Source organism: Sinocyclocheilus anshuiensis, unplaced genomic scaffold (genome assembly GCF_001515605.1).
Source record: "Sinocyclocheilus anshuiensis isolate Anshui unplaced genomic scaffold, SAMN03320099.WGS_v1.1 scaffold1538, whole genome shotgun sequence".
NCBI lineage: Eukaryota > Metazoa > Chordata > Actinopteri > Cypriniformes > Cyprinidae > Sinocyclocheilus > Sinocyclocheilus anshuiensis.
Genome location: NW_015547762.1, coordinates 216,994 through 224,865, shown reverse-complemented (window position 1 = coordinate 224,865; position 7,872 = coordinate 216,994).

The following is a 7,872-nucleotide window of genomic DNA, read 5'->3' as shown; positions in this document are numbered from 1 at the left end:
GGGAATGTACATATTTCATTTATGAAGCAATGGAAAATTTTATCTTTTTACGTTACTCTAACCACTGTCACAAAGTTCAGCGTGTTTAACTGCAAACGAACAGTGAAACGGTTTTTCTTTTTTTCACTCTTTTCATCCAGACCTTCAGCTGTCTTTAGCTACAATATTCGTTGCAGGAAATCAGACAGAAATTAATTTTAAAAGAGGAAAAGTCCTTAAGAAGTAATTCTGATCGTAATAATGGCATGGATGAAAAGTAACATTTAGTCATTACTGTCAGGGGAGATATATACGAGAGATATATATATAAGCATTAAAGAAGCCTATTAGTAATGAATCTCATCCTTCGGGGTCAGTGCCGATGAGTAATAATCTTATGCTAATATATTCTGTGACAAAATTGTCTGATTCTAGCTTTCTGTTGAGTCGTTTTAATCTACAATCTATTCATAGACGTAAAGACCAGACATTTGGAACCTATTCATTAAAATTCTGGTGAAAACGCAAGTAAAACTACTGTCCTTTGAATAGTACTCTTGGACTTCATCACTGCAAAGCCAAAAGGCAAAGAGGTAAAAGGCAAAGACTCTCTTTAGAAGAGTGTGGGGGAAGTTGTGGGTTCGAGTCTCGTACTGGCAGGGATTGTAGGTGGGGGGAGTGAATGTACAGTGCTCTCTTCCACCTTCAATACCACGACTGAGGTGCCCTTGAGCAAGGCACCGAACCCCCAACTGCTCCCCGGGCACCGCAGCAAAAAAATGGCTGCCCACTGCTCCGGGTGTGTGTGTGTGCACTTTGGATGGGATAAATGCAGAGCACTAATTCCGAGTATGGGTCACCATACTTGGCCACACGACACGTCATTTTCATTTCATTTTTAAGTCACCATTATTCCGCTAAGTGTTCAGCATACATTTAACATTTTGCTCATTTTGTCAAGATGTTTTGGAGATTTGTTGAACTTAAAAGACACCCCATGAGGAGGTGGTGACAGGCCACTTGCAGGAAAAATAATGAAGGAAAACATCACATTCAATATGGTGGCTAAAGAACTGTTAATGTTTTGCTAAGCATCATCTGCATGGTCATCAAGTGAACTAACTTTGACTATGGATAAACATCTAGAACTTTCTTTGTTTTAAGCCAAAGTCAGGTTTGGACTGATTAATATATTTTAGTAGTACAAGTTAGCAACCAAGGCAACAAGGTCAACTTAACAAAACAAATGTACAGATAAACGTAAAGTGGGTTTTGTGCAATCCTGGATCAAATGGCAACAATAAACTCCAATAAACATTTACTCAATGTCTCTTCTCAAACTTTCCTTCAGCATAGAGAGGGGAACTCTGGAAGCAATGAGGACGGACACAAAGACATCACAAGGAACAGAGGGAGGGCGTCCTGGGTTAAAACAATGGTGACACCCACCTTAACAAACATGTGCCGTACCACAAACCGGCCTCCTCCACTCGAACAGTGTGCTTGCGAGCCCACTCGACAAATTACTGCCTCATAGGCCCTTTTGTTTTGCTAACTGGTAACTGTGGATGTGGAAAAAAGAAAAACTTGAGTAAACAAGCAGTGCTTACCATCTCAATAGAGCTGCATGGGTGTTCTTCAGCACAACAGTCTGGGCCACAACGCAAACTATGAGAATAGCGTGGCCTGAACTCAACAGCAAACAGGCTTCAATTGTGTCTCTAAAACAGCCCACTGCATTTTGATTTCTGCTCTTTGTTTACGCACAGCAATAAAAAGGAATTGTCTTGGAGAATTCAAATCCATGTACAGCCACTGCTTGAGGTTTTTTAACTTTGTTTTGTTATTATGTGAATTATTATGAAGTATAGTGTCTACACATAGTTTTTGGACAATTAAACCACACTTAAAAAAGCATAAATGTCATTGCACTGGAAAATAAAATGATCAAACCAAGTGCCCATAACTGTAAAGAATATGGACACACATTAAGCAAAACTTTTCATAAAGGTTTTTTTGTTTTAAATAACAAACACTATAATTACTTTTAATAAAAGTAAATAAAAGTTAGGGGTCAGTCAAGCTTTTTTTAGTGTGTGTACAATTATTTTGTGTGTGTAAAATTCTTTTGTGTGTTATTTCAATTAAATGCTGTCCTTTTGAAATTTCTGATTCATCAAAGTATCCTGAAAAAAATGTATCACTGTTTTCACCAAAACACTTCAGCACTGAAACGTTTCTTGAGCACAAAAATGAGCATACTGAAAAGTTTTCTGAATGATCATGTGACACTAAAGACTGGAATAATGGCTGCTGAAAATTCAGCTTTAACACAACAGAAATAATGGACATTTGAAAATACATAAAAACTGAAAGAGTTATCTAAAATGTTAATATTTCTCAATATTACTGTATTATTGATCAAATAAATGCAGCATTGGTGGACCTTTTATTTGATTGTTTTTTACTTTTTTTCAACAACAGTTTTGAACAGTAGTGTATGTGTGCATACATATATAAAACATAAAACACAAATACTTTTTTCATAATATCTTCTTTTGTATCCAACAGAAGAAAGAAATGCATACAGGTCTGACTGTGAGTAAATGACAAAAAAAAATCATTTTTGGTGAGCATAAATAAAGTGTTTTGCATTTAATCACAAACATTGGGCATAAACTCTAGCCGAGCTCATCAACTGGTAACTTCACCTCTGAAAGGTTGAATAAATGTATCCATGCCCTTCTCATTCAGTTTCTGCAATATATGATGACACACTGGCCATTGTCTTGTCAGGCTGAGAACATTCTTTCTTTTATTAGTGTCTAGTTTTGTAACACTGCCAAATAACATTTGATTGCTCTTTAATTAAATATTAATGGCCGTAATTACATCTTCATTTATAATTAATGGCCGTTAACGACGATATTGCACATTAATGTAATTAAACATTAGTAAAGCAGTAATGTAATTTCGCTTTCTCTAACGACTGGAGACTGGACGACTTTATACAGCAGAAGTGGCCAAAATAGTGGCTGCAGTGAGATGGCTGAGGCTGCTATTAAAACCGCACTGGCTTCACAATGGCCTGCTGGAAATTAAGACCTGATTTAAGTAGTTTTTTAACAGCTTATTAAAATCGATATGTTCAGTTTTGATTTTAGCCATAGTGTAAATTAACTGACTAGTTCGGAATGCACCGTATATGAACATCCCAGACAAGTGATTCACAAAGCAATTAAACACAGAGTCCAACCTGCCCCTTCACCCCCAGATGTGTAGCTAAGACTATTTCGCACAGAGCTGCTTTTGTGTGCTAGTGTGGGACCAGGAGACTGGACCCTGTGGCATCAGTGGCATCAATAACTCTCTTTTTTTACCCTGAGGTGGCATCAACTTTAACCCTACATCTAAGGGGGTCAGTCTAGCATTAATCCCAGTGACTAAACTGTAGCTGTTCTGGTCAGCTCATTCCTTTCCTTACCCTTTCGGGAATGATTAAACTACTGTGCATGGTTGCATTTTTCACATTCAAAAGTTTCAAAGTACAAAGTTCTATTCTACATATTCTATAATCATAGCAATGTTACGAATTCCAAGGCTTTTGGTTTACTCTCAGAGATCAAAGCTGAGAAAGAGCAAAACAGGAAAGCAATGAGGAAATATTTTCCGCAAGGTAATAAAAATGAAGTTTGCGCTAGAGCATTAGTAAGCACAGCACAGGCCCTGGCCATTAAAACACAATCACTTCTCTCTAGCGCTGTGAAAACAAATATACACGATGAGCCTACAGGGCTGCTATCCTCTGATGGCACTATACGACTTCCCATAATTAAAGGATTCTAAAGCACACCAGGACACAAACAAAGGCTGCTTTTTAAAAATCTCTCATCATGTTGTATCAACTGTTTGTGGGATGAGGGGGGCAGAGAGAGGGAGCCAGGATGAAGGTAGCAACGGTAAATCAACACTGTACAGCTGCCGTTGTTTGGTGAATTTTTAACTAGAAAATTAGATCCTTAAGGGCTCCCTTAAGGTTTAGAGAAGACGTGGTAAACCAAGACGACCAAGCATAGACTAAATGTATTGAAATACATTTTGTATGGTTCTTTTTTCCTGCATCACCTTTAAATGCACCAAACATTAAAGTGGCTCTAACTGTAATGTTTTACTAATTTTTTTGTATATAATCTAAGAAAAGTTCATACAAATAGGGCCCAATGTACTGCTAATATGAAGGAATTTCCTGTACTTATTTTTTTGCAGGTGTTTTACCCATATTTTGAAGTATGCTTTGCTTTGTTTTGTGTTTTAGGGTTAAAGGAAAATGGAAATGTCCATAAACTTAATGAATTATGTAACAAATAATCCACACACACACACACAAATACATATACATGAATGTATGTATACATATGTGTAGGCCTATATGTATAATATATTTTACCCCAAAACATTTCACAACAAACAAAAGTAACAGACAGAAAATGTACAAATTACAATAATATCAAAAAACAAAAAGGAAAGCATGCACCATATTCCAAGTCATCTAAGTCATCTTTGAATGTTGTTTTTTGTGGTGCAGGGCACAATTTCAAGTGACTTTTCCAGAGACTGTTCTCACCTATGTAAAGCATTTGCCATAAAACCATGTCACAATACCAGAACTTTTCAGATAATCTTCAAGAACGTGATGATGAGTTTGGGAAATAAAATTAAAGAAGAGATGTTTGGCTCTGGCTGAGTCCAAAAGAAATGTATTCAGACTCTGGCTGATGTTAGGTAAATATGTAGATCTACTGCCAAAAATTCCTCAGATGTTCGTTTTTGTGAATTAGCAGTTTGTCCAGAGGCCACATGTCACTCCTGATGAGAGATAAAAGAGGAAGAAAAAGAGAAATAGCACAGTTGGCTTCTATTGAACAAGACACATGCCTCAAAGAGATAAAAATCATTTCATTGAGAATGAATCACTCGTTGAGATGAAGGGGAAATGTTTTCAGCACAGGCCAGACAGCCACTTCCCAGTCTTTCATTGTAGCTTTGCCCTTTCATATGTTGTAATAGAGATTTAACCTATTTCTTATTCAGATTAAACACATTATAACAATCTGATTAACAGTAGACCTACAACAGATTGTTGCATCACGTCAACAACAAGACTTGTTTCCCAAACATGATAATTAGATTAGGTATAATGCCCACCTGTTTTGAAACCACTTTACATTAGAACTCTGCTCTGTGATTACATTAGCATAATACAGTAATGTTTCAACAAAAGTCCTTCTGTGAAGCATACCTTCGGTGTACCACCACAGCTGCATCACTGACAACACACGTACTGACCTGTTTAATCTCTCTTTCGAAAGAACATTGTTTCTCTTATTGCTTTTTTGATGCACACACTGAAATAATTGGATGAGAGCATTTATAAATTGAAATCACACTTTTAGTGTGACCAGCCACAAAAGCAATGGACAATACTTTAGATTTTGCCTTTCAGCTTTATTCACAGATTTAATCTATAAAACCCCCCAAAAAATTTTATGCAAATATATTTGCACAAATAATGTTTACAGATGAAGAGTTCAGATGCAAAAGCCTCTAAGTGCCATGTAAAATTTTCAGCTAAAATTAGCATTTTTATCAGGCTCCTATGTTTAGGTTCAGTAATTTTACTCTAATGACAATGTATAGGTCATTTTCTATGCAATTAAAGTGAAATAGCTGAACAGAAATATAGGAGCCTGATAAAAATGCTCATTTTAGAAGAAAATTTCAGACGGCACTTAGAGGCTTTTGCATCTGAACTCTTCAAATACTCATTAGCACTGTTAACTCATTTCATACAGCTGACCTAAAGTCACAATAATGCTGTGATCTCTTAGCACTTACACACCACTTAAAAATGAGTGATTCATTCTCTTAAACACTCATATTCAATTCAATTCAGGTTTATTTGTATAGCACTTTTCACAATGCAAATCGTTGCAAAGCAGCTTTACAGAAAATTAAAGTTTCTACATTATATTTAGGAGTAGCTTATCAGTGGTGACTATGTAAAGCTGATGTCCATATCATGCAGTTAGTTAATGTCATGTATTCAAACGGACAGTAAAAACTATCATTAGCAATGATTATACGTTGCGATCAAACTTATAGCAACGTTTGGTAGTTTTGTATGTTGGTTAAGGGTTGGCATCATCTGAGGTCCTCTGAGGGGTTGGCATCATCTCTTCTCAGGTGTTCATACAACAGTTACTTTTTCCTAATTTGACTGGCCAAGTGCAATCCAAAATTGTTTATATTTAGTAGAGTAGCACAGAAAACTGGGATCGCTCAAAGCAGGGTTTCTCTCACTGGTGAGTATGAAGTGAGCAAGGAGAAGGAAAATGTAAAATCTGTGTGATTAAAGAACGTTTCCAGTGTGTGCACAAAATAAATACAATATAAAAAGTAGGTATGTGTATACATACATACAAACTATTAAAATCCAAAGTTTTGGCAGAAAAGTTGCTCAATACGTTTTGCTTAATGTCACTTGCACTTACACATATGTGACCCTGGACCACAAAACCAGTCATAAGGGTCAATTTTGTGAAATTTAGATTTATACATTGTTTAAATATAAACGTTTATTATGATAGGACAATATTTGGCCAAGACACAACTATCTGAAAATCTGGAATCTGAGGGTGCAAAAAAAAAAAAAAATAAATGAAAATATTGAGAAAATCGCCTTTAAAGTTGTCCAAATGAAGTCCTTAGCAATGCATATTACTAATCAAAAATTAAGTTTTGATATATTTACAGTAGGAAATTTACAACATATCTTCATGGAACATGATCTTTACGTAATATCCTAATGATTTTTGGCATAAAAGAAAAATCTATAATTTTGACCCATATAATGTATTTTTGGCTATTGCTACAAATATAGCCCAGCGACTTAAGACTGGTTTTGTGGTTCAGGGTCACATATATTATTGTTTGAAATCACAATCGTCTCTCAAAGCTGCTTGCACCATCATTCAGTCTATTGAACTTTATTATGAAACACTAGTATATTTCTTCTGACCATATTAAACCAAACCTACTTCACACACTTGTAGAAGAAGAACTGAGTCCTGCTCAACTTTAAAACAGGCTTGTTTTGTTTCATATTTCAAGCAGCTGCTGACAGCCAATTAGAGTCGAGACAAGGATGCCATTTGATAATGGTATGATGATAATGGTGAGAATTTATATAACATGCCATACTAAAAAACGTTCAAATTGACTAAAAATACTACATTTCCAGAGTCAGGAATTCATACTTGTGACACAGTTATTATTATCATTATCATTATTATTATTAGTAGTAGTAGTAGTAGTAGTGGTGGTGGTGGTGGTGTTAGTAATAGTAAGGGAATTTAAGACAGTAAACAATTTATTGGTTGAAGAACAATAAAATTAAGGTAGGAGGTTGTTTTTATTTATTATTTTTATTTCATTACAGACATTGTTACTGTTCTGGTCTGTGAAATAAAGTCTAAACTTCTAATATTACTACCTACAGTAAGGATGAGAAGTTTTTAAGAGGTTGTAGCTTCGTATTAAAAATACCACTTGTCATGTTTTCTTCAAAAGAACGAAAATCTTCCTTTAAGGATTAAAACATTTTTTTTTCAGTCAAATTCCTCTATAGCACAAGGTGGTACTTTTGAACTAAAAGACCAGTTGCACATATATAGTCATATGAGCAGGTAATCAAATTGCTTGCCTGTTTTCATAATCAACCCCAATAAACATCTATGTGAATCCTCATATGACCAATATTCAATACTAATTTCGCAGAAATATTATTCACAGATGTATGGTGCATGTGACACTGTAAGGTTCTTTCCTCTGGAA